Source organism: Pinus tabuliformis, chromosome 6, assembly GCF_031772625.1.
Source record: "Pinus tabuliformis cultivar Carrire ecotype Pingquan chromosome 6, CPIR1, whole genome shotgun sequence".
NCBI classification, from domain to species: Eukaryota; Viridiplantae; Streptophyta; class Pinopsida; order Pinales; family Pinaceae; genus Pinus; species Pinus tabuliformis.
The window spans coordinates 444,695,816-444,722,597 of record NC_142292.1 but is presented as its reverse complement, the minus strand read 5'-3'; positions in this window follow the sequence as shown (position 1 = coordinate 444,722,597).

The following is a 26,782-nucleotide window of genomic DNA, read 5'->3' as shown; positions in this document are numbered from 1 at the left end:
GGTAATGATAGGTTGATGGGGTAGTGAAGGTATGAATGGTGATGAAGGGTGATGTTCAGAAATATGGGTAAATGATGGTGAGCTAAAAGAAGTCAAAGTAGTTTTAGAAAATTCAGGGATTCTATTAGAAGTCAGGGATGACTGAGCGGAATTCAAAAGGTACTGATCGATTGACAAGTTGGCTCGTTGGACTTTAAGTTCTCTTGTGAATTCTGGATCTAGGACTGTGTCCACAAGTTCACTTTTAGATTTGGTTCTAAACAGAGAGAGGTCAAAATACTTGTCAAAAGGGATGTCTTCAATGAATAACCACTCAGCAGGGCATGAATTGGATCTAAAAACAGGTCTAGGGCTTACTGAACTTTCTTGTCTTCTGATTATTCTTGGAATAAGGTTGGGATTGTCAAATACAGGGGGAGGATTTGGATCAGGATTAGCCCTGGTATAGTGAGTTCTCCCTGAAGCCAGATTTTGAGCTTTTCTACTTCTTTTCTTTTATGAAATTTTGAAATAACTTCTAATAACCCTTTAAGATGCTTAAAAATAAAAATTTGAATTTCTCAAAGGTTTATTAAGACTGGGGTTTTGAGTCCCCAGTATGGTTGCCACTATGTTATCACTTAGATTTTTTCCTTAGAAGTTATCAAAGAAGGAATAGTCCGAGGTAACCACAAACCTAATCTTTTAGACTCAGGTTCTAGCCAACCTAAGTCCAGAGAGGGCTCTCTCTTTATGATTTATCTTTGTTTTGGGTAGATTTCAGGCTAGTTATTAGTGCTCAAGGGTTTTGTTTTGATTGAGTGGTGGAATTAAGGAAACAGATGGGCAGAGCAAGTATTCAGGCCATTGGGCTATGGAGCAAATCAAGACAGGCTTAACTAGATCTGATCTATCACTAAGGTAAGAGTCCATAGGGTAGGCTAGCACAACAAGAGCAAATCTATAGGTTTAAATGGATGAGGTAGTCCTAACCAGGGAAATGGGAAATGAAGAATCCTTAACTTGGATTAAGATGAAGAAAGCAAGGATGATCAGTAGCAAAGGCAGTGAAGAATCCTTTACTATGGACCAAAGGGGGGGTAAACTACAAAAGTAAGGGAGCAATTAAGAATTCCCAGACCAAGGCAATTTAATAGAAAACATAAAGAAAGCAAACAGTTAAAATAGAGAGCACTTAAGCTAATTCTGATAATATCATTCATTGTTTGTTTTTAAGATTTTATAAAAGACACATATGAATATTTATAACATGAAGAGAAAACGATATTTAAACATGGAGAGATAATACTTATTTGTTCCAACTGTGCACAAGAATCCAGTGGAATTTCCTCAACTTTATTTCATATCCAGCAAAACCAGTCTAGTCTTGAGTACAATAGCTCCTTGGCTCAATATAAAATGTCTACAAAAATGTATTTTAATCCACACCCTAATTATTTTGTTTTGTGAAATATTTATACAAAAAATGTTTACAAAAATATCTCATAACTACATAAGAATTATTTGAGGGAATGAGAAGATCTTTAGCAAGAAGATAGAGACAGATGGAGAACTATCTTCTTGTTGTCCCTTTTATTGTGACTGTGCTGGCTGTTGCAACTTGGATTTGGCTCTTTCAGTTGCTTTGTAGTTATGTGCTGGAATCACTTTCTATCTTCTACCTACTGATACTCTTTACATGTTTCTGCTTTGACCCTGTATTACCTGTTTCACCTGACAACAATGTTTTACCATACAGATTTACCTTAGTAACTTTATAGTAAATCAGTCAAACTTGTCCACCATTCACTGTCAGGTAATTTCGTCCTTATCATTTTCCTGTAAATCTCATCAACTTCTGTGTACTTGGAAAAATTTGGTTTTCTTGTGAACAAGTGCTTGACTTCATGTTCTATATAGAACAGATTCTCAAGACTATCATATAACACCTTTCCAGTGGGCAAAGATTTCACCCCTCAAGTACTAGCTTGGCTTTTGGCTAGCTTGTTTAACTTTTAATTGTAATCTTCCTGGGTCATCAGCTTGTCATTTATTACAATAGGACTAGAAAGTCCTTTTTCTCTTAAGATGCCATACTTTATCATAAAGTTGTCAATGTCTGCTTGGATGCTCTGTCATATTTTCTCCATATTAAGCATTAGGTTCCTTTTGGTGAGAAACTTTTTTATTTCTATGATTTTTGCTATTCAGTCTTCTATTTTCAATTCATCAAGTTGATATCTATTTTTGCTGTTCAAAAATGTGATTAACTTATTGGCTTCTTCAGGTTTATTTCCCAATTCTTCCACTATCTTGTGGATTGCTTCTGTAGCCATTTTGACTAATTCAGTTTGTTCAAAAATAATCTAAATAGAAGGCCAAACATCATTGATGGAATCAATGATGTTGGCCCACATAATTTCTTTCATATCTCCCAATGGTTCTTGCAATGTTAAGTCCTTTTCAAGGGCTTTTATCCTGTCTACCATCCTTTGGTTCCTCTGAGCTTCTTCTTTCTGTTGTATTTGTGCAACTTTAAAATTGGTTTCTAAACTTGACACTTGTTCTCTGAGTTTCTTAAGCTCAGTGGCTTGGATACTCATTTCTTCCATGGCTTTTACAAGTTCAGTTGTTTGCTCTGTTGAAGTCCCTGTGCTCATAGATGCCCCTATTCCTGCTGATGAACCTGTTACTAGCAAGGCTATTTCTGGTGGAAGTGTTGGAGCCAAGGCAACAGCTAATGTGGAGGGTACTGCAGTCGAGACTATAGGAATTACAGTATGAGGAGTGGTGGCCAACTCACTCTGTTTAGACTGCATCAGGTTGTCTAGCTCCTTTTCAGTTTCTTTCAACTGATCATTAAGCTTTAGGACTAAGTCCATAAGCTGTTCCTCTTTCTGTGTTTCCAACACTTCAGCTGTTTGAGGATGATGTAGTGGAGGAATTTTAAGTTGCTTCTTCAGTGCAGCTATATCATCATTTTTCTTCTTGATGAGCTTCTCTGCAGCTTTTACATCTTTGGGATCATGTCCCAGCTCTATGACCAAGTCCTCCAAGGACTTTATTCTGGTGTCTTTGGCCTGTGAGGAGGCCTTCTCCAATTGAAACTATGTTGATATTGTTAGATACCTATACCAATAGGTTTCATATTTCATGATTGGCAAAGGAAGTTCCAAATATGCTCTGCTTTGGTGATGCAAAGATCCCATATTTTCAAGAGAAGGTAATATGTGTACATAGCTTGATGTTGATTCAATTTTGAATGGATGGTCCAACAGCCTAATCTGGATCATGCCATGTTTCAATTTCTTGTTGTAGAATAGAGAAAGAAGTCTGTCCAAACTGTTCAATCTTGGCAGACTAGTAGTTAGGTAGAGAATTAAGATTCCCAACTGCTTAATCTGGGACCTTGGAAGCAATAAGGGTAATTCTAGATAGAAAATCAAAAGAAAAAGCCAAAAGAAAAGAAAAGGCACATGAGGGTCTACAAGTCTAAATGCACCCTCCATGAAGAGACAAAAAATGCTAGGCAAGTAGATGGGTAGGTAGATGGGGTTGCAGAAATGTCATTCCTTTCAACTGAATTTTGCTGGTCTAACATAAAGGAAGCATCAATGGATAAGAGAAGCTCCTCTTCCCTATCATTTGCAGCAACACAATGGAGCATGTCTAACCTCCTAATCTCCCCCCTCACATTCATTGCTAACATCCCATTGCCAGCCATGTTCATGAAAGTAACCAAGGTTTTGGGTTGGTTTTTGTTTCTTTAAAAGCCACATTTCTTGTCTAAAATTCTTTTCATTTTGATCTACTCCCTAAACTAAGTTGATTCCACATAAAACTTGGTGTTTCCACTCCTCATCCACCCCTTCCACTCATATTAACCCCTAACTTCTATTATTTAACTCCCAATACCCCCTATTCCCCTTATTACTATGTAAATTGTACAAAAAACCCCAAAATACCTATGTATCCCCTTCCCCGAGCATTATAGCTCTAAGTTTGGTTTTAAACGGTTTAAGCGCTAAAACCATTGAGCGCGACCCACAGAGCGCCATAAATTAATCCTGGGATTAATCCAAGATCCGCTTGGATTAATAACCTTAATCCGGCTTTATTAATAAACCTCTGCATAATACATTTCGCCTGTAACACAGTTGAAAACCCACATTTCTAATGTTTCCGCAGGGCGCGAATTTCACAAATAAATAATATTTTATTCGCCTCGCCTGACTGTATCGCCCGGCCACCTCTGCCTCCCGCCAGCCGACGGATCTGGGCTTTCCCATCCGACGGCCCTTATCAATTTCGGAGCGGCCCCGATGTACTACAGTTAGCTTCTGAAATTTGTCAGAGGGTGATGTCAGGCCTCTGCCACGCGTCGCCCCCAAATTGTATCGGGCCGCCCTCTAACAATCCCGCTTCCGTATAAAGAGCGGTACGATATTATACCGCTTGCCGTTTCCGGTTTTCCGCTCACCGGTCATGCCAGCGTCACGCCACCTACCCACCGCGTCAGCGCCCCCGCCCGCCATCGCTCTGACGTGTCCTCCACCTCTGCAGTCCCCGTGGATCACTCACAGGCCGCCACGTCGCCCAATGACGTCACCCGACCTTGACCCCACCTGATGACGTCATGCTGACGTCATCCAAAAAAAGCGCCAAAATCCGAAAAAGTCCATATTTTCGTCGAAAATCGTGTTTTTGTCACTTTTGTTAAAACAACTATTGCTCTGCTTTGCATCCGTTTTACGACCAATCCATCGCCAACCTGCAGAAATCGACCCAGAGACCGTGGGCGCGTCCAATCCACCTGCATTTGTAGCCATTGCCGGCAATTGAAGAGGTATTTATCGATATCATTCCCTCCGTGCCTGGTTTTGTCCATTATTGTCCAAAGATAGCATAAAAAGAGTGAGAAAACACTGTATTTACCAGCAAACCTCCAGTAACCTGTGTCCATTTCCAACTGTTGGGTCGGAATTCCTCTCCAGAACCTGCGTTTAAACAAATTCCTCGAAATTCACAGTTAGTTCGCGCATTCGTGAACTAAGAACCCGAGCTGCACTAATTCACCGTGAAGAGAGTTTTTCAGGCCAAGCATTTGCTCTATCAGTGCTCTGTGCAGTATTTCAATTGCTGTCACTGCCATTTACCCTCTGTTCCTTTGTAATTCACCTCTCTGTTCCAAGAAATACTCCTCTGTGTTGCTCTGTTCAGTAACACCAGTTCTAATACAAATCATAGTACTACTTAACCATGGATGCACCAGTAGCACCTGTGGCCCTGAATATTGCTCCATTGAATGCCCCTCAGAGAGAGTTGGAGTGGAAAGCATTAGCAGATCTAGATTATCAAATATCAGAGGAAATGCTAATGCATAGCAAGTACCACATTCACTTGCTAAATGAATTGAAGATTAAACATGAGAGTGGAATGGATGTATTGGGCATTTGGGACTCTTTCCTCCCTATCTTCAAGCTCCCTCAGGTCAACCAGTTTCCTGACCTAATCCACCGATGTGCTGACTGCTATGACCCCACTCAGAGGGCTGTGCTTGACCCTTCAGGCTCAGTTGTTTTTTATATCACCCCTGAAGCCATCAGAGAGATGCTACACTTCAATACTGATAAGAAACTAGTTCCTTTATCACTGGTAGATCTGATAAAGCAAGGAGCTAAGCTGACAGATGCTCAGGTCACCAAGCTAAATCAATTGTACATTGACTCTGACACCGTGCACTACCCTCCCATTTCTCATGTATACCTCAACCAATTGGGCAGAGACCTTGTAGACATGATTAGTCCCATATTGGGCTATAATTCAATAGAATTTGTTGATGAAATTGTGTTGGTGATGATGCTCATGTTTTCCCCTGGCAAGTCCCCAATCTGTTATGACTATGCCACTTACATATCCGATAAAATACATGAGCAATTGATGAACTTAGCAAGGGAAAGGGTGTTCAGATACACCTCCTATATCTACCACTTAATTTTATATTATCAGCATGAAAAATTTCCTTTTCCTGTGAAAAAAGTGGATGCACAAGGCAATCCAAGGTCAGTGGTTTATTGGTCCTCTGCCTTCCACTGCAGATCTTGTTCTCCATACACTTATTGTGAGTTTATAGAACTCTTCATCCACCCAGCCATGTCTCTGCTTCTGAGCTCACCTCCTCCAAGACTAACTGATGAGATGCAGAGGATTCTTCAGTTGTCTAAGGTATACAGCATTGAGGATTGGTATTATTACCAAAACCACACAGTCATCAGAATATATGGGTTTGAGTTGCCCCCATACAGATTACCCAAATATGTGCCTATGAGATTGTTTGCCCTCAAGTACTTCAGGCAATTTGGAAATGCTGATGTACTCCATTTTTCAGGCAAGGGAAAGAAAGCACAGCTCAAAGTCAGAAACCAATTAGGCCACTTCATTTACAATAAAAGGGAGGAAGGTTGGCAAGAGGCAGATAGAATGCTAGAAGCCCTTGGCTTACAGACCAACTTCCTTTGGAAACCATATGACCCCAATCATTTCATAACTTTAAGAAGGGTCAGATATAGGTTGGCCAGTTATGACCACATAAGGTTGCCTCACATAGAAAAATATGCAAATCAACTAAAGTGGAGGGAAGGCACCTTAGAGGAGGCTGCCACACAAGAAGAACTAGGTCAAAGAGCAGCAAAAATCTCCAAAATTTGGCTGACTTAGAGCTTTGTTCACAGGTATTTTCTCTCCCAGGCACTCAAGTGGGAGCAGCTGCCTCATCTTCTACAGCACATCAGCAAGCAGCCAAAGCTACTGATCAGGCTTCCAGCAAAGGCAAAGAGAAAGAGATGGAGCCAGAACAGCCACCTCATGAAGAAGTACAGCAGCAAAAAGAACAGCAAAAAGAGGGGCAGCCAATACAGCAGCAAGAACAAACAGCTGAACCCCCAATATCCACCGAGCAACAGGCTCAAGAGAATGTGCCTCCTAGGCAAGAAAAGACAGTGGAGGCCTCAGTGCTACAAACTCCACAAAAGGAAGAAAAGGGAAAAAAGAGGGATAGAGAGCAGGAGACTCCCCTCACCACCTCCACAACTCACGGGGAGAAAAGACACAGAATGAATCCCCTCTCTGAGGAAGAAATGCCTATTGGGCAAACTTTGGGCATGGGCCCACCAAGTATGGAGGCATCTGCAAGTTCCTTTCAGCAGGAACAGGAAAGAACAGTTGGAGGAGAAGTCAACTCCTCAAGCCAGCAAAGGGGAGCTGAAATAGGCATCAAACAACAGTTTATTGATATTAAAAAGAAGAATGAGCCAATAAGGATACAGTTGTACAACCACTTATTGAAGATGGCTCCTACAAACCAGCAGAGATTAATGTCTGCATATGATGTACATGAGGGCAAAATGGTAATGAGTCATTTCATGCCAACCATGTTGCAGCCACAGTCTGCAGCTGATTACATAAGGACCAACCTTGAGGTCCTTGCAAAGGACATCCACCCTATGGATCAAATAGAATTGCACAAGCAAACGGGTGAGATGGTATATGCTACCCTTGCAGACAAAACATTGGTGAATTATAGGCTGGAAAATAGCCTAAACAACACAGCTGCCCAACTTGAGTTGGAGAAAGCATCCTCCCAGGCAAAGGACAACAGAATCAAAGCATTGGAGGATATCATTATAGAGCTTGGGCATGATCCCAAGGACACCAAAGCTATACAAGCGCTGTTGAAACTAAGAGATGCAGATATGGCAGCGTTAAGAAAAATGGTTAAGATCCCAGCAACTTTTCATCCTCAAACAGGAGAAGTGGCCCAGCTAAGGCATGACCAAGATGCAACAGCTATGCTGGTATCATTATACAAACAGCTGATCCAGACACAAGAGAAACTGGGAGAATCAGAGGCTGCACTGCAGGCAGCCCTGCAACAGAAGGAAGGAGGTCAAACATCTCAGCCCCCTCCACAAATAATCAACCTTGAGGAACCTCCTCAAACTACTGCTCCTCCTACAGAACAGACAGCGCCATCTACATCAGCACCAGCACCAACAACAGAGCAGGCTCCAAGCCTTGATATGCAGAAGCTAAAGAATGAAATTCAGGCTTTAGAAGCCCAAATGGCAGAATTAAATGAAGCCAGGGACAATTTGGCTAAGCTCAATGAAAAATATGACAAGTCAAAACAAAGCATAGCTGAAAAGGGAAGAGAAGTGAAGGCTCTCAAAGAGAAGATAAAGGAGCTGGAGAAAGAGCTTACACTTGACAAAGTGGTGGCTCAGCTCAAGACAGTTTTATGGGCCAACATTGGCCAATCAATTACAGACCAGTGGCAGTACATTGAGACTATTCATGAGCAAACAGAGCTCATAGCCAAAGCACACAAGGAAGTGCAGAGATCAAGGGCATCTCTAGGCAATATGCCTGAGATAGCCAACAGAATGATCAATGTGCTCAATAACCGCACAGGTCCTCAGCTGGCAGCAATGGGAATCTCCAATAGAACTGAAACCATCCAGCTGATAAAGAGGGTCCTCACATTGAAAAGCCTGGTACAAACATTAGACAGAAGAAGCCAGGACATGCAAACAGAAGTCAACAGGTTCATGGACAAGTTTGCAGCACTACAAAACAGAGGTCTTCCTGGCTTGCTGAACAGTGCAGGGAGACTGCTATCACATGAGAATTATGCAAAAAGGGTGAACACATTTGCCACCAATCAGATCACTCAAGGATCAAGTACCTCAGAGGTAACAGGGCCAACAACTGGGCAAAGTCTCTACGACAGAGTAGAGAACTTATTTTTCATTATGAATGAGATTAGACATTTATTTGAAGTGCCTCCAAACTTCTACAAATACACAGAGGCAGATGAAACTTTAGATGCAATTTTAAGGCATCAATTGCCTACACAGGAGTGGTGGACCAGAATGATACAGATGTTGCTGTAAACAGGGAGGTCTTTTCATCAAAAGACATAAGTCATCACCTTCAGAAAAAGTGATGCACACAGTATGATTAGAGAAAAGTGGACTGAGCCAACTCAGCAGAAAGATGCGGCCACTAAAGCAACATTGACAGCTGCAGATAACAGGGCCGAGAAAGCTACAGCATGATAAAGCATAAAGACACATCATTCAGCATTTATGCAGAACGCTCAAACCGACTCAGTGGCCTCCAAAGGTCAAAAGGATTTCTGACAGAATTAAAGAGCATTCATTTTGTATTTACAGCAGTAATAACTTCTTTATCTGCTATTTTGTAAAGTTGGTGAGTGTATTTAATTATCAGATGAATCAGCGGTTCAGATATTTTTGTAGAACCGATTGTATATATTCCCCCTCGCATAAGCTTGCAGGGGTTGTTGTTACTTGTTCAGAAAGAGAACTCGGCTGGATTTTGGGAAAATAATACAAATAAGCTTTGGGATCTCAGAGTTTGTCTTTTCTGATGTATACTGTGTTGGAACTAATGAATGCTGTGGAATTCTAGTGCTATGGTTTGATACAATAAGTTTCTCTATCTCTATCTATGTTAAATTTTTGTTTATTTCGTTTCTCATGTATGTGATCTAATCTTAACAAGAAAGTAGAAGAATAACTCAGGATTTGTCCATGGAGACACCCTGAATTCAATCTTTCCTTGTTATAAATGTTTTCCTCAGGTTTATCTGTTAAATTGGAATTCTTAAATGCTCCAAATTACTATAAATCTTTAACAGTTTCTGTGCAGTAATTCTTAGATGCTACTGAATAGAATCTGCTCTTTTCAACTTGCAGTCAGACTGTGTATAAGTTTCCATTTCACTCTGTTTCATTTATAAACCAAAAATTGTATCATGAATAGCTGTCTAGCTCTGCAGTAAATCTTTCTCCATCACAGACATCAGGACCTACTCAATTTCTGACTCCATATGCCCAATGGACTAAAAAATCCCTCAAACATTTCATGCCCTTCTCAATCAACATTTCACAACCAAAACCTCAAACAAAAACCGAACTCATAACTAGCCTAAAATCCTCACAAAACATAGATAAATCTTAAAGAGAGAGCCCTCTCTGATTACAGTTTGGCTAGGATCTGTAATCCAAAGCTTGGTTAGTGGTTACCCCGGCCGTATTCCCTTGGGAGTCAAAGGGAACAACCTGGGTGTTAACATAATGGCGACTCCACTGGGGACCTAGATAAACTTTGCAATCTCCTATCTGGTTCTTAATGCTGTAGATAAAGCCTGAGTGACAGCCAGACAGCCTTAGAAACTGCCTCTGCTTTGCATTTGCAGGAGTATATAAAAGCTGCCTCAGTCAATCTTTATTCAGTATTAATTCTCATATAGTTCTGCTATAGCTGACCAGTCCTTGTCAAAGGATCACTACCTCCTTAGAAATTCTCAAAAGGAAAGTTATAGAAGCTGGCTCCTAAGAAGAAAACTCGTTACACAAGATCAAACCCAGATCCTGAGCCAGCACCTGAGTTTCAGAATCCAAACCTGATTGCAAGAATCCTCAAGAGACACAAATCAGAAAGCACTTTATCAGATTCAAGCTCGGAAGCAGGTTTCCAAACTGACATTCCAACCCCTGCTAAAGCTTCTCTACATCCTCATACTACTGGCCCACAATCTCCTAGTTCTTCATCCACTTCACAAGGTATCCTTTCAACCACTCCATCAAATACACACACCCTTTCCATCCCATTCCCTCCACTAGTCCCATTCATCCCTGTTATCCCTGTTCTCCCACCAAACATGGCTAATAGATATGCACCACTACAGTTACCGGCTAATCCAGCCCCACTGCCTCAAGAGTACCAAAGCAAGATCTCATACTTTGATGGTACTGGCTCATATCCAGCCCTTCAACATACTAAGAAAATGCAGGACTACTTTGAAAACTACGAAATAGATGATGATGGGGTTAGGATGAAAATTTTTGTGCAAAGCTTAACAGGGGATGTGAGAACATGGTTTAGGTCACTTGCACCAAATTCTATAGCTGACCCTGAAGCCCTCTATCAAACATTTATCAACAGATGGGAGAAGAAGAAGGACCCACTCCATATATTATCTGAATACAATACTATCAAAAGAGGTCCCCAAGAAACTGTCCTGGACTACTGTGCCCGGTTTAACAATGTCTACAATGCTATTCCCCAAAATCTTAGACCCCCACCAGATCTAGCTCTATATACCTTCCCTGATGGGTTTGATTCAGATATGGCATATCAATTAAGGGAAAGGGCTCCCAGAACTTTAGCTGAAATGCAAGATATAGCAGTAAGTGTGGAAGCCAATCTGATAGCCAAGAGAAATAGGACAAGAACTGAGAGAAAGACCACCTTCAAAGAAGAGCCTTCAGGCTGGGATCAAAAACTGGATGCAATAATCACTGGCATGCAGAGATTAGGTGACCGAGTAGAATCAGTTGAGAGGAAGTCATCATGGGAAGCACCACAGACTAACCCTGTTAGGAATCCTAATTTCAGAAGAAACCAAAATCCTAATGTTGGTAAAGCCAATTCTGAACCAGAAATTAGACCTCCATTCCAAGAAAACTATACAGAAGCATCCACTTCTAATGAACAAATAGATGACACCCACATTAACCTAATGGGCCTGAATGATGATCAACAAGTTTTCCTAAGTCAAGAAGATCATAAGGATGATGATACTAAACAGTTTCAAACCAAGTCAGGGGAGTCATTTGACTTTAAACAAGGCTATGACACAGCTGTCTATGAAGTTCATAAACAATACAAGCTAAGGAGCAGAACTGTAAATGTGACACAGCCTGAGAAAACAAAGGACACTCCTCTGCCTAAGAAAACCATTGTCACAGACCCAATTGACAAAACTGATTCCATTACGAAGGAAGTAACAGTTGAAGAAATAACTGAAGCATCTTCCCCAAAACAACAAGCAATGGCTACATCACCCTTGCAGCCTAATCCAAGCATTACTTCGCAGAAGATGAGTAAGAAGGACAAGCCTCAAGATCAGAGTGAAAACCAAGAAGAAAACTTGAACAACAAAGAAAGGGCTGTCAATCACAACACCAAGGCCCAATCTGAAAAACCTTTTGACTTAGAAGCTGAAATTGGAAAATTGAAGATAGCCATTCCCCTTTCAGAGCTAGCCAAGCATGACATTTACAAACAACAAATCAAAAAGTCCCTTCAACTTACTCATAATAAAGATGATGTCAATGTGTTGGATGATACCCCAGAACTACTTTTCAGTCCAGAGGTTGATGGAAAGACAACAGTTACATGGATATTACCTTTTTATGTCAGCTTGCATGTTCATGATAAAATATTACACAATGCAATGTTTGATTCAGGTGCATCTCATAACCTTATGCCTAAATCAGTGATGGAGAGACTTAACTTAGACATTACAAGACCCTATAAGGACCTATTTTCATTTGACTCCAGCCAAGTTAAGTGTTTAGGATTGATAAAAGATCTATGTGTATCCCTGGTCCAGTATCCAAACAAAACAATCTTAATGGATGTTGTAGTTGCTGATATCCCACCCAAATATGGAATGTTGTTATCAAGATCATGGGGGGCTAAACTCCAAGGTTCCCTGCAATTAGACATGTCATATGCCACTATCTCAGTGTTTGGTCAACCCAAGAGGCTATATAGAGAGTCACTTATGAAATACATGGTGAGCAGTGAAGAAAAGCCTCAGAATTTCCCCATTTATGCAATCCATTCAGAGATAGATTCTTTTATTCTGTTCAATGATGATACAAGCCCTAAGAGTGATAATAAATCAGTCACACTTGAACAAAACATGCATGAGAGTAAGCAACCAAGTCCCCAAGAGATCCAAATTGAGAAACCAATTGATGAGTCTCTCCTAAAAGATAAACCAGATGAAAAACAAGAACTCCAGCTTATAATCCCAAATTATAGAAAGAATGTTGAAAATCCCTTAAAACAGGAGATCTTATGGTTCCTTGAGTTTGATGGATCAGTCAACAAATTAGGGGCAGGAGCGGGGGTTTGGATACATAACAAACAAAACAGTCATGCAGAGGGCCGAGCTTATAGGCTAAACTTCAGGTGCACCAACAATATGGCAGAATATGAAGCCCTCTTACTAGGCCTCAAGCTAGTAAAATCCTTACAAGCCATGAAAGTTTCAATCCTAGGAGACTCAGACCTAATTATCCAACAAGTAAAGGGAAATTTTGTCACTAATGACAAAAGACTGAGATCTTATAGGTCTGCTGCTACTGAAATGCTTAAAACTTTTACTGAATTTCAAATTACCAAAATTCCTAGAACCAATAATCTTCATGCTCATAGTTTGGCTACATTTGCAAGCACTTGTAAACTACCTTTTGAACCCCACCATTGCTTTACAGCTGAGATAAAACACAGACCTTCTGTCCCAAACAATGTCAAGGATTGGCAAGTGTTTGAGGATGATACACAAATAAACAATTTCTTGACCTTGCAGCAAGAATTTTCAGCACTAAACATTGATACTGAGGCTGCAAGTGATTCACAAATACTAGGTGAACAACACCAAACAAATATCTCACTCAAAACAGCAAATCAAATGCTTCGTCCAACAAACTTTGACCAGGAGAAAATACAAGAACTTGAACAATTACATTCTGAGGAAATAGCTGGTGCTGAAGATGAATTTATATAATGGAAAGACAATTTTCTTCCAACAGGCCTAGCTCCATTAGAGGACATTTTTGACTCAAATGATGTCCCTAGAAAACCGAAATTGCAGCCTCTTAATGCTGCCATTGAAGAGTGCAACATTGGAACTATTGAAAAACCCAAGATAATTAAGTTGTCTGCATCTTTACCACCCGATCAGAAGCCTAAATACATTGACCTCTTCAAAGAGTTTCAAGATGTCTTTGCATGGAGTTATGAGGATTTAAAATCCTATGACACCTCTGTGATCCAACACACAATCCCTCTCAAACCCAATCAAAAACCCTTCAAACAGAAATTGAGGAGAATCAATCCTATGCTTCTCCCTTCAATTGAAAAAGAGGTACAAAAGATGTTTAAAGCTGGCATCATAGCACCAATCAGGTTTTCTGATTGGATTTCAAATTTGGTCCCTACAAGAAAGAAAACTGGTGAAATAAGGATTTGTGTTGATCTAAGGAACTTAAATCAAGTATCCCTAAACGATAATTACCCCTTACCCAAGATGGATCACATCTTGCAAAGAGTAGTGGGGGCCTCAAGAATTTCTCTACTTGATGGATTCTCAGGTTTCAACCAGATCTTAGTTCACCCTGATGATCAGGACAAAACAGCATTCACAACCCCATGGGGAACCTTCAAATATGTCAAAATGCCTTTTGGGTTAAAAAATGCAGGAGCTACCTTTCAAAGAGCAATGGATATTGCTTTTGCCAAAGAGATTCATGACTTCCTTGTCATTTATTTAGATGACCTCACACCATTCTCAAAATCTGACCAAGAACACTTGAAACATCTAAGGCAGATATTCATAACTTGTAGGAAATATGGAATTTCCTTAAATCCCAAGAAATCCCTGTTTGGTTTGGAAGAAGGCAAGTTATTGGGTCATATTATTTCAAAGGATGGCATTAGGATTGACCCAGACAGAATACAGGCCATCTTGCAAATGCCCCACCCAAGAAACATCAAAGAACTACAAGCATTCTTGGGGAAGATCAACTTCCTAAGGAGATTTATCCCAAATTTGGCAGAATTGAGCAGATTACTCAATAACATGCTTAAAAAGGATTCAAAAGTAAAATGGACAGTAGAAGCAAATCAAGCTTTTGAAGGAATAAAATTGGCCCTTACCCAAACTCCAGTCTTAACAAATCCACAATTTAACAAAGAGTTTATCATTTTCTCTTTTGCCTCCCAGCATACTATTGCTATTGTCTTATTACAGAAAGATGACCAAGGAAACGAGAGACCTATTGCTTTCTTTAGTAGAGCTCTCAGAGATGCACCCCTGAAATATCAGATCATGGAAAAGCAAGCATATGCTTTGGTCAAAGCTATCAAAGACTTTAGGATTTATATCCTATACTCCCATGTTATAGCTTATGTGCCAAGTCCCATTGTGAAAGACATACTTACTCAAGAGAACTTAGAGGGCAGAAGAGGAAAATGGATTGCCAACATTTTAGAATTTGACATTGAAATAAAACCTACAAAACTGATAAAAGGGCAAGGTTTGGCCAAATTAATGTCTGAAACAAATTTCCAAGCCCTGGACATCAACCAACTAGACAGTGAACCAGAGCTGGCGACTCCAAAGATCAATGTAGCCTTTGAACAATCTCTGTGGTATTCTGACATCTGTTATATATTGCAAAACCTGTGTGCTCCCCCAGGATTGTCCAGAACTAAATGCAGGTTCCTAAAAATGAAAGCTTCAAGATTTTATGTCATGGATGGCAATTTGCTTTGGAAAAACCATGAGGGTATATTGTTAAACTGCTTACTTGAGAATGAGACTAACAATGTCATGAAAGAATTTCATGCAGGTGACTGTGGTGGACACCTTTATTGGAAGTCCACTATGGACAAAATACTAAGGGCTGGTTACTATTGGCCCACTGTGTTCTCTGATGTCAAAAAATTCACCACTTCATGTCATAAATGTCAAGTGTTTGAGGGAAAGAGAAAATTACTGCCACTTCCTTTGAGGCCTATTGCAACAGAGAGACCTTTTCAACAATGGGGCTTGGATTTCATTGGGGAAATTCATCCCTCATCTTCAGGCCAACATAGATGGATCCTCACAGCCACAGACTACTTCACCAAATGGATTGAGGCCATCCCATGTAGACAGGCAAATGATTCAACAATCATTCAGTTTTTGGAGAATAACATATTGTCTAGATTTGGTTGTCCTGATAAGATCATAACAGACAATGCTGCTGCCTTTAGATCCAAGAAGATGGTGAACTTCTGCCATAAATTTCATATTACCTTGGGCCACTCTACTGCATACTATCCCCAAGGTAATGGCCTTGCTGAATCATCAAATAAAAGCCTTGTAAACATCATAAAGAAGGTGTTGGAAGAAAATAAGAAGAATTGGCATAAGAAGCTGGTAAATGCCCTATGGGCAGATAGACTAACAACCAAGAGATCAATTGGGGTCAGCCCATATGAGTTAGTCTATGGATTAGAAGCCAAATTTCCTTCATCACTAGGGATCCCGGTCATGAAACTCCTTCAAGAAAGCCAGGCTGAACCAAATGATGTGCAAAGAAGGATCAATCAAATAATATGTTTGCAGCAAACTAGAGACCAAGTTTATAGCAGAGTTCAAGCTTTACAAGAAAAGTTAAAGAAAGCTTTTGATAGAAGAACTAAGGCTGAAGATTTCAAAATGGCTGACAAAGTCCTTAAGTGGGATTCAAGAAGGGAAGATAAAGGAAAACATGGAAAATTTGATTCCCTTTGGAGAGGACCATTTGTCATCCAAGCAGTGCAAGGAAACAACACTTACTTCCTAAAAAATCTGGATGAAACTGACTTGGATGAAGGTCCTGTGAATGGCAGGATGTTGAAGCACTATTTTGACTACTTCCCATATATATAGCATGGCTGTTCCCCTGTAAATAATCTGTTGTATATAATGTTTTCTTTCAGCATGTGAATAGCTCACTTTGAAAAGTCTTGCACAATCAGGAAAGGACTTCTAGTTCAGCAAGTTCCACAAGTATGACAGAGCACAATTTTGAGATTTCAAGGAGGAAAACTCCAAGTTTTGGTGAAAGAAGTCAAGTACCAAGGCATTCTGACCTGCTGTTCTTGGTCTTTCAAAGGGAAAAACCATCCCCATGTGGAGCCACTGTTAGATACCTATACCAATAGGTTTCATATTTCATGATTGGCAAAGGAAGTTCCAAATATGCTCTGCTTTGGTGATGCAAAGATCCCATATTTTCAAGAGAAGGTAATATGTGTACATAGCTTGATGTTGATTCAATTTTGAATGGATGGTCCAACAGCCTAATCTGGATCATGCCATGTTTCAATTTCTTGTTGTAGAATAGAGAAAGAAGTCTGTCCAAACTGTTCAATCTTGGCAGACCAGTAGTTAGGTAGAGAATTAAGATTCCCAACTGCTTAATCTGGGACCTTGGAAGCAATAAGGGTAATTCTAGATAGAAAATCAAAAGAAAAAGCCAAAAGAAAAGAAAAGGCACATGAGGGTCTGCAAGTCTAAATGCACCCTCCATGAAGAGACAAAAAATGCTAGGCAAGTAGATGGGTAGGTAGATGGGGTTGCAGAAATGTCATTCCTTTCAACTGAATTTTGCTGGTCTAACATAAAGGAAGCATCAATGGATAAGAGAAGCTCCTCTTCCCTATCATTTGCAGCAACACAATGGAGCATGTCTAACCTCCTAATCTCCCCCCTCACATTCATTGCTAACATCCCATTGCCAGCCATGTTCATGAAAGTAACCAAGGTTTTGGGTTGGTTTTTGTTTCTTTAAAAGCCACATTTCTTGTCTAAAATTCTTTTCATTTTGATCTACTCCCTAAACTAAGTTGATTCCACATAAAACTTGGTGTTTCCACTCCTCATCCACCCCTTCCACTCATATTAACCCCTAACTTCTATTATTTAACTCCCAATACCCCCTATTCCCCTTATTACTATGTAAATTGTACAAAAAACCCCAAAATACCTATGTAACCCCTTCCCCGAGCATTATAGCTCTAAGTTTGGTTTTAAACGGTTTGAGCGCTAAAACCATTGAGCGCGACCCACAGAGCGCCATAAATTAATCCTGGGATTAATCCAAGATCCGCTTGGATTAATAACCTTAATCCGGCTTTATTAATAAACCTCTGCATAATACATTTCGCCTGTAACACAGTTGAAAACCCACATTTCTAATGTTTCCGCCGGGCGCGAATTTCACAAATAATAATATTTTATTGGTCCCGCCTGACCGTATCGCCCGGCCACCTCTGCCTCCCGCCAGCCGTCGGATCTGGGCTTTCCCATCCGACGGCCCTTATCAATTTCGGAGCGGCCCCGATGTACTACAGTTAGCTTCCGAAATTTGTCAGAGGGTGACGTCAGGCCTCTGCCACGCGTCGCCCCCAAATTGTATCGGGCCACCCTCTAACAATCCCGCTTCCGTATAAAGAGCGGTGCGATATTATACCGCTTACCGTTTCCGGTTTTCCGCTGACCGGTCATGCCAGCGTCACGCCACCTCACCACCGCGTCAGCGCCCCCGCCCGCCATCGCTCTGACGTGTCCTCCACCTCTGCAGTCCCCGTGGATCACTCACAGGCCGCCACGTCACCCGATGACGTCATGCTGACGTCACCCGACCTTGACCCCACCTGATGACGTCATGCTGACGTCATCCAAAAAAAGCGCCAAAATCCCAAAAAGTCCATATTTTCGCCGAAAATCGTGTTTTTGTCACTTTTGTTAAAACAACTATTGCTCTGCTTTGCATGCGTTTTACGACCAATCCATCGCCAACCCACAGAAATCGACCCAGAGACCATGGGCGCGTCCAATCCACCTGCATTTGTAGCCATTGTCGGCAATTGAAGAGGTATTTATCGATATCATTCCCTCCACGCCTGGTTTTGTCCATTATTGTCCAAAGATAGCATAAAAAGAGTGAGAAAACATTGTATTTACCAGCAAACCTCCAGTAACCTGTGTCCATTTCCAACTGTTGGGTCGGAATTCCTCTCCAGAACCTGAGTTTAAACAAATTCCTCGAAATTCACAGTTAGTTCGCGCATTCTTGAACTAAGAACCCGAGCTGCACTAATTCACCGTGAAGAGAGTTTTTTAGGCCAAGCATTTGCTCTATCAGTGCTCTGTGCAGTTTTTCAATTGCTGTCACTGCCATTTACCCTTTGTTCCTTTGTAATTCACCTCTCTGTTCCAAGAAATACTCCTCTGTGTTGCTCTGTTCAGTAACACCAGTTCTAATACAAATCATAGTACTACTTAACCATGGATGCACCAGTAGCACCTGTAACCTGAATATTGCTCCATTGAATGCCCCTTAGAGAGAGTTGGAGTGGAAAGCATTAGCAGATCTAGATTATAAAATATCAGAGGAAATGCTAATGCATAGCAAGTACCACATTCACTTGCTAAATGAATTGAAGATTAAACATGAGAGTGGAATGGATGTATTGGGCATTTAGGACTCTTTCCTCCCTATCTTCAAGCTCCCTCAGGTCAACCAGTTTCCTGACCTAATCCACCGATGTGCTGACTGCTATGACCCCACTCAGAGGGCTGTGCTTGACCCTTCAGGCTCAGTTGTTTTTTATATCACCCCTGAAGCCATCAGAGAGATGCTACACTTCAATACTGATAAGAAACTAGTTCCTTTATCACTGGTAGATCTAATAAAGCAAGGAGCTAAGCTGACAGATGCTCAGGTCACCAAGCTGAATCAATTGTACATTGACTCTGACACCGTGCACTACCCTCCCATTTCTCATGTATACCTCAACCAATTGGGCAGAGACCTTGTAGACATGATTAGTCCCATATTGGGCTATAATTCAATAGAATTTGTTGATGAAACTGTGCTGGTGATGATGCTCATGTTTTCCCCTGGCAAGTCCCCAATCTGTTATGACTATGCCACTTACATATCCGATAAAATACATGAGCAATTGATGAACTTAGCAAGGGAAAGGGTGTTCAGATACACCTCCTATATCTACCACTTAATTTTATATTATCAGCATGAAAAATTTCCTTTTCCTGTGAAAAGAGTGGATGCACAAGGCAATCCAAGGTCAGTGGTTTATTGGTCCTCTGCCTTCCACTGCAGATCTTGTTCTCCATACACTTATTGTGAGTTTATAGACCTCTTCATCCACCTAGCCATGTCTCTGCTTCTGAGCTCACCTCCTCCAAGACTAACTGATGAGATGCAGAGGATTCTTCAGTTGTCTAAGGTATACAGCATTGGGGATTGGTATTATTACCAAAACCACACAGTCATCAGAATATATGGGTGTGAGTTGCCCCCATACAGATTACCCAAATATGTGCCTATGAGATTGTTTGCCCTCGAGTACTTCAGGCAATTTGGAAATGCTGATGTACTCCATTTTTCAAGCAAGGGCAAGAAAGCACAGCTCAAAGTCAGAAACCAATTAGGCCACTTCATTTACAATAAAAGGGAGGAAGGTTGGCAAGAGGCAGATAGAATGCTAGAAGCCCTTGGCTTACAGACCAGCTTCCTTTGGAATCCATATGACCCCAATCATTTCATAACTTTAAGAAGGGTCAGATATAGGCTGGCCAGTTATGACCACATAAGGTTGCCTCACATAGAAAAATATGCAAATAAACTAAAGTGGAGGGAAGGCACCTTAGAGGAGGCTGCCACACAAGAAGAACTAGGTCAAAGAGCAGTAAAAAATCTCCAAAAATTGGCTGACTTAGAGCTTTGTTCACAGGTATTTTCTCTCCCAGGCACTCAAGTGGAAGCAACTGCCTCATCTTCTATGCACATCAGCAAGCAGCCAAAGCTACTGATCAGGCTTCCAGCAAAGGCAAAGAGAAAGAGATGGAGCCAGAACAGCCACCTCATGAAGAAGTACAACAGCAAAAAGAACAGCAAAAAGAGGGGCAGCCAATACAGCAACAAGAACAAACAGTTGAACCCCCAATATCCACCGAGCAACAGGCTCAAGAGAATGTGCCTCCTAGGCAAGAAAAGACAGTGGAGGCCTCAGTGCTACAAACTCCACAAAATGAAGAAAAAGGAAAAAAGAGGGATAGAGAGCAGGAGACTCCCCTCACCACCTCCACAACTCACGGGGAGAAAAGACACAGAATGAATCCCCTCTCTGAGGAAGAAATGCCTATTGGGCAAACTTTGGGCATGGACCCACCAAGTATGGAGGCATCTGCAAGTTCCTTTCAGCAGGAACAGGAAAGAACAGTTGGAGGAGAAGTCAACTCCTCAAGCCAGCAAAGGGGAGCTGAAATAGGCATCAAACAACAATTTATTGATATTAAAAAGAAGAATGAGCCAATAAGGATACAACTGTACAACCACTTATGGAAGATGGCTCCTACAAACCAGCAGAGATTAATGTCTGCATATGATGTACATGAGGGAAAAATGGTAATGAGTCATTTCATGCCAACCATGTTGCAGCCACAATCTGCAGCTGATTACATAAGGACCAACCTTGAGGTCCTTGCAAAGGACATCCACCCTATGGATCAAATAGAATTGCACAAGCAAACGGGTGAGATGGTATATGCTACCCTTGCAGACAAAACATTGGTGAATTATAGGCTGGAAAATAGCCTAAACAACACAGCTGCCCAACTTGAGTTGGAGAAAGCATCCTCCCAGGCAAAGGACAATAGAATCAAAGCAATGGAGGATATCATTATAGAGCTTGGGCATGATCCCAAGGACACCAAAGCTATACAAGCGCTGTTGAAACTAAGAGATGCAGATATGGCAGCGTTAAGAAAAATGGTTAAGATCCCAGCAACTTTTCATCCTCAAACAGGAGAAGTGGCCCAGCTAAGGCATGACCAAGATGCAGCAGCTATGCTGGTATCATTATAAAAACAGCTGATCCAGACACAAGAGAAACTAGGAGAATCAGAGGCTGCACTGCAGGCAGCCTTGCAACAGAAGGAAGGAGGTCAAACATCTCAGCCCCCTCCACAAATAATCAACCTTGAGGAACCTCCTCAAACTACTGCTCCTCCTACAGAACAGACAGCGCCATCTACATCAGCACCAACACCAACAACAGAGCAGGCTCCAAGCCTTGATATGCAGAAGCTAAAGAATGAAATTCAGGCTTTAGAAGCCCAAATGGAAGAATTAAATGAAGCCAGGGACAATTTGGCTAAGCTCAATGAAAAATATGACAAGTCAAAACAAAGCATAGCTAAAAAGGGAAGAGAAGTGAAGGCTCTCAAAGAGAAGATAAAGGAGTTGGAGAAAGAGCTTACACTTGACAAAGTGGTGGCTTAGCTCAAGACAGTTTTATGGGCCAACATTGGCCAATCAATTACAGACCAGTGGTAGTACATCGAGACTATTCGTGAGCAAACAGAGCTCATAGCCAAAGCACACAAGGAAGTGCAGAGATCAAGGGCATCTCTAGGCAATATGCCTGAGATAGCCAACAGAATGATCAATGTGCTCAATAACCACACAGGTCCTCAGCTGGCAACAATGGGAATCTCCAATAGAACTGAAACCATCCAGCTGATAATGAGGGTCCTCACATTGAAAACCCTAGTACAAACATTAGACAGAAGAAGCCAGGACATGCAAACGGAAGTCAACAGGTTCATGGACAAGTTTGCAACACTACAAAACAGAGGTCTTCCTGGCTTGCTGAACAGTGCAAGGAGACTGCTATCACATGAGAATTATGCAAAAAGGGTGAACACATTTGCCACCAATCAGATCACTCAAGGATCAAGTACCTCAGAGGTAACAGGGCCAGCAACTGGGCAAAGTCTCTACGACAGAGTAGAGAACTTATTTTTCATTATGAATGAGATTAGACATTTATTTGAAGTGCCTCCAAACTTCTACAAATACACAGAGGCAGATGAAACTTTAGATGCAATTTTAAGGCATCAATTGCCTACACAGGAGTGGTGGACCAGAATGATACAGATGTTGTTGTAAACAGGGAGGTCTTTTCATCAAAAGACATAAGTCATCACCTTCAGAAAAAGTGATGCACACAGTATGATTAGAGAAAAGTGGACTGAGCCAACTCAACAGAAAGATGCGGCCACTAAAGCAACATTGACAGCTGCAGATAACAGGGCCGAGAAAGCTACAGCATGATAAAGCATAAAGACACATCATTCAGCATTTATGCAGAACGCTCAAACCGACTCAGTGGCCTCCAAAGGTCAAAAGGATTTCTAACAGAATTAAAGAGCATTCATTTTGTATTTACAGCAGTAATAACTTCTTTATCTGCTATTTTGTAAAGTTGGTGAGCGTATTTAATTATCAGATGACTCAGCGGTTCAGATATTTTTGTAGAACCGATTGTATATATTCCCCCTCGCATAAGCTTGCAGGGGTTGTTGTTACTTGTTTAGAAAGAGAACTCGGCTGGATTTTGGGAAAATAATACAAAGAAGCTTTGGGATCTCAGAGTTTGTCTTTTCTGATGTATACTGTGTTGGAACTATTGAATGCTGTGGAATTCTAGTGCTATAGTTTGATACAATAAGTTTCTCTATCTCTATCTGTGTTAAATTTTTGTTTATTTCGTTTCTCATGTATGTGATCTAATCTTAACAAGAAAGTAGAAGAATAACTCAGGATTTGTCCATGGAGACACCCTGAATTCAATCTTTCCTTGTTATAAATGTTTTCCTCAGGTTTATCTGTTAAATTGGAATTCTTAAATGCTCCAAATTACTATAAATCTTTAACAGTTTCTATGCAGTAATTCTTAGATGCTACTGAATAGAATCTGCTCTTTTTCAACTTGCAGTCAGACTGTGTATGAGTTTCCATTTCACTCTGTTTCACTTATAAACCAAAAATTGTATCATGCATAGCTGTCTAGCTCTGCAGTAAATCTTTCTCCATCACAGACATCAGGACCTACTCAATTTCTGACTCCATATGCCCAATGGACTAAAAAATCCCTCAAACATTTCATGCCCTTCTCAATCAACATTTCACAACCAAAACCTCAAACAAAAACCGAACTCATAACTAGCCTAAAATCCTCACAAAACAGAGATAAATCTTAAAGAGAGATCCCTCTCTGATTACAGTTTGGCTAGGATCTGTAATCCAAAGCTTGGTTAGTGGTTACCCTGGCCGTATTCCCTTGGGAGTCAAAGGGAACAACCTAGGTGTTAACAGATATGTTGTTTAATGAATTTTGGAGCTAGTGGGCTGTGATTTCTTTGTTGGTCAATGTTGAATAAACCATTTCACCAGTCTATTTATGAAGCTCTATTTGGTCAATAGGATGGATATCCTTTGCTAATACTTCAAAATCTGTTTTCAAGTAATATGCCATGGATTTAGGTTGTTGTGTTGTTGGCTTCAAAAAACTCATCTGGATCTTACCTTCTTTGATGTCAAAGGCTGACATTAGCCTAGTTTGGTTTATTGGAGCCATCTTCAAATAATGTGCATAACTTTGCACCTTTAGCCTTTCATTCCTTGCTTTGATTTCCTTGTATTTTTCTTTGATATCTAGGCTCTGTCCAGTAGAAGCCCTGAAGGAGGATACTTCCACACTCTGTTGCCTTTCCAACATTTGAGCTTGTGAGGTGGAAGGTTCTTATGTCCCTCCTGAAGGAGTGGTATGCATGCTTTCTGTCCTTTCTGCTCCTAAAGTTGATGTTGTTTCCTTAGTGTATTCCTGCTCTGAAAATGGGTTTAGCCTTTGCCTCTTAGCATAGGTTTGGGCAATATGCCTGCTGGAAGGGTTGGTTTCCTCTCGATCTCTTTTTAGATTCGTCTCCTCATTTAGAGGAATCTGCAAGATGAGAGAATTGCTCACGATTTTCTCAGGTGGAGCAAGTTCTTTTGAAATTTTAGGCTGTTCAGATTCCTCCGGCTGCTCTGTCCTCCCTGAGTGCTTTGATGATTCTGGTTGCTCTGAAGGTTGCTGCTCTGATTGACCTGGTTGCTCAGAGGGGCCTGGTTGTTCTATTGTGTGTTCACTGGGTATTTTTGATTGACTTGCTTCTGGCACCTGTACAAACGAATCCTCATCAAGTCTTCTGTCTAAATCTATCAATACATTATCAACATTAACCTCTGTACTATCCCAGTCTACCAAAGTATTTTCCCTCCATTCAAACTGATTTGCATATTGTTCAATTTCAGGGATTCTATGGTGGATGTAAGGAGATAATTTATTCTTCTGTCTCCTATTACAAATGAAATCACAAGTATCATATATCCAAATGAGCTTTGTTTTATTCTCAGTATTTGGAGAATCTCTTCTGCTACTGTTCCTGCTTCCCTTTTATTACAAATGAATGGGCCAAGTTGATCCTTTATTCTAAGTTGTGCTTTCTTCTTGGCTTTGACAAAGTGCACCTCATCTGAGTTGATCATTTGTCTGTAGTACTCCAGAGAAAATAATCTCATAGGGAGGTATCTGGGCAATTTGTAGGGAGCCAGCTCACATCCATAGATTCTTATCTCAGTGTGGTTTTGGTACAAGTACCAATCCCCCACTCTATACTGTTTTGATAACTGAAGGACCCTCCTGATGTCTGCACTGATTCTGGGTGGAGGGCTTCCTAGCAACATAGTTGCTACTGGATGTACAAAGAGGTCTATGAAGTCATTATAAGAGTACTAAGAGTCAAACTGGTGGAACAACACAGTCCAGAAGAGCACTGACCTGGGGTTGCCTCTGGTATCAAGCTTTTGGAGGGCAATTGGAAATCTATCAACTTGATAATACAAGAATAAATGATACAGAACTGAGGAATACTTAAACACTCTTTCATTTTCTAATCTCATGAATTGATCATGCATTTTGTCAGCAATGAACTTGGCATAATCAAACATGATGGCTGGTGGTTGCCCAAGAGAGTAGATGGACATAAAGGCTATAATGATTTCATCAACAAATTCACTTGTGGTATAACCTAACACATTGGAAATCATGTCTATGATGTCTCAGCCAAGGTCAGAGAATATGGTCCATAGATAAGGGGGAGAGTCCTTTGGGGTGTACTGTTCTTCTCTGATGAAGGTCTGGTACAACCGAGCAAGTCTGATTGAAGAAAGGGTAGGGTATCTGTTCAGCATATCTCTGATGGAAAGAGGAGTCAGGTCTTGACTTGGTCATAATTGCAGCATTTCGTTTATTGACTGAGCAGTTATAGTGAATAGTACAGACTGGTCCGGGGCTCTTACTGCTCTTTGGTTAGGATCATAGTTCATGTGGCAGTAATGTACAATCTCTGGGAAGATGTGGACCCTTGGGAATTGGTATTGGGGTAGTCCGGATTCCCAAAGCCCTATGTGGTCTACATGGTTGAGGAATTGGTCCCGGTACTTGCAATAGAGTTTCAAAGGGGATTCAGAGACAGAGGTATCTTTAATCTGGAAATCTTTGTCTGCAAGTGGGAGATGGTCTAAATCTCTATGAGGAGTCATAATGGGCATGATATTCAATGCAATTAGGGTGTCCATCCTTGGTTCTTGTGGATTCAAGGACGGGGGCAAAAGATTTACAACAAATTTTGGGATGAACTGGTCTGTTTCAGGGTGTTTGAGAGTTACTAGGAAACTTATCTAACCAAATTACTTCGTATTTAAAGCGATTTGGTTTAGGATTGGCAAGAAAATAGGGTTTCTCGGTGAAATTGCGGTAAATACCTAGTTTCAGCTGTTGAATGGAGTAATGGTTATTGTGCATTGTTTGTAGGAAGCGCACGGGTCGACAAGGTTGTCTGTAGTTCAACAGCTTTGTTAAGTTGGCGGTTGATAGCAGGTTGACAGTTGAACGTACTTTGTGCTTGCATGGAGGTCAGAAGTTTCTTTTTACACGATAAAACGAAAAACTATAAGTTTTTTGGCTTTATTTGTAAAGTCAATGACTTTGGCAGGTACATTGGGAAAATGACAGTTGGTGCCAATGAGGGATGTGATGTTTTGGCGTGTAGTGGAGGTGGTAAGTGGAATTCATCGCACCGCTTTTGGAAAAAAGTGGTTTTTGGTGGAGGCCGCCTGATGCCATTCAGCAGGCGCCACATAGCAGCGGGTTGAATAGTGAAACCGCTCACATCGGGCAGGTAATGTTTAGC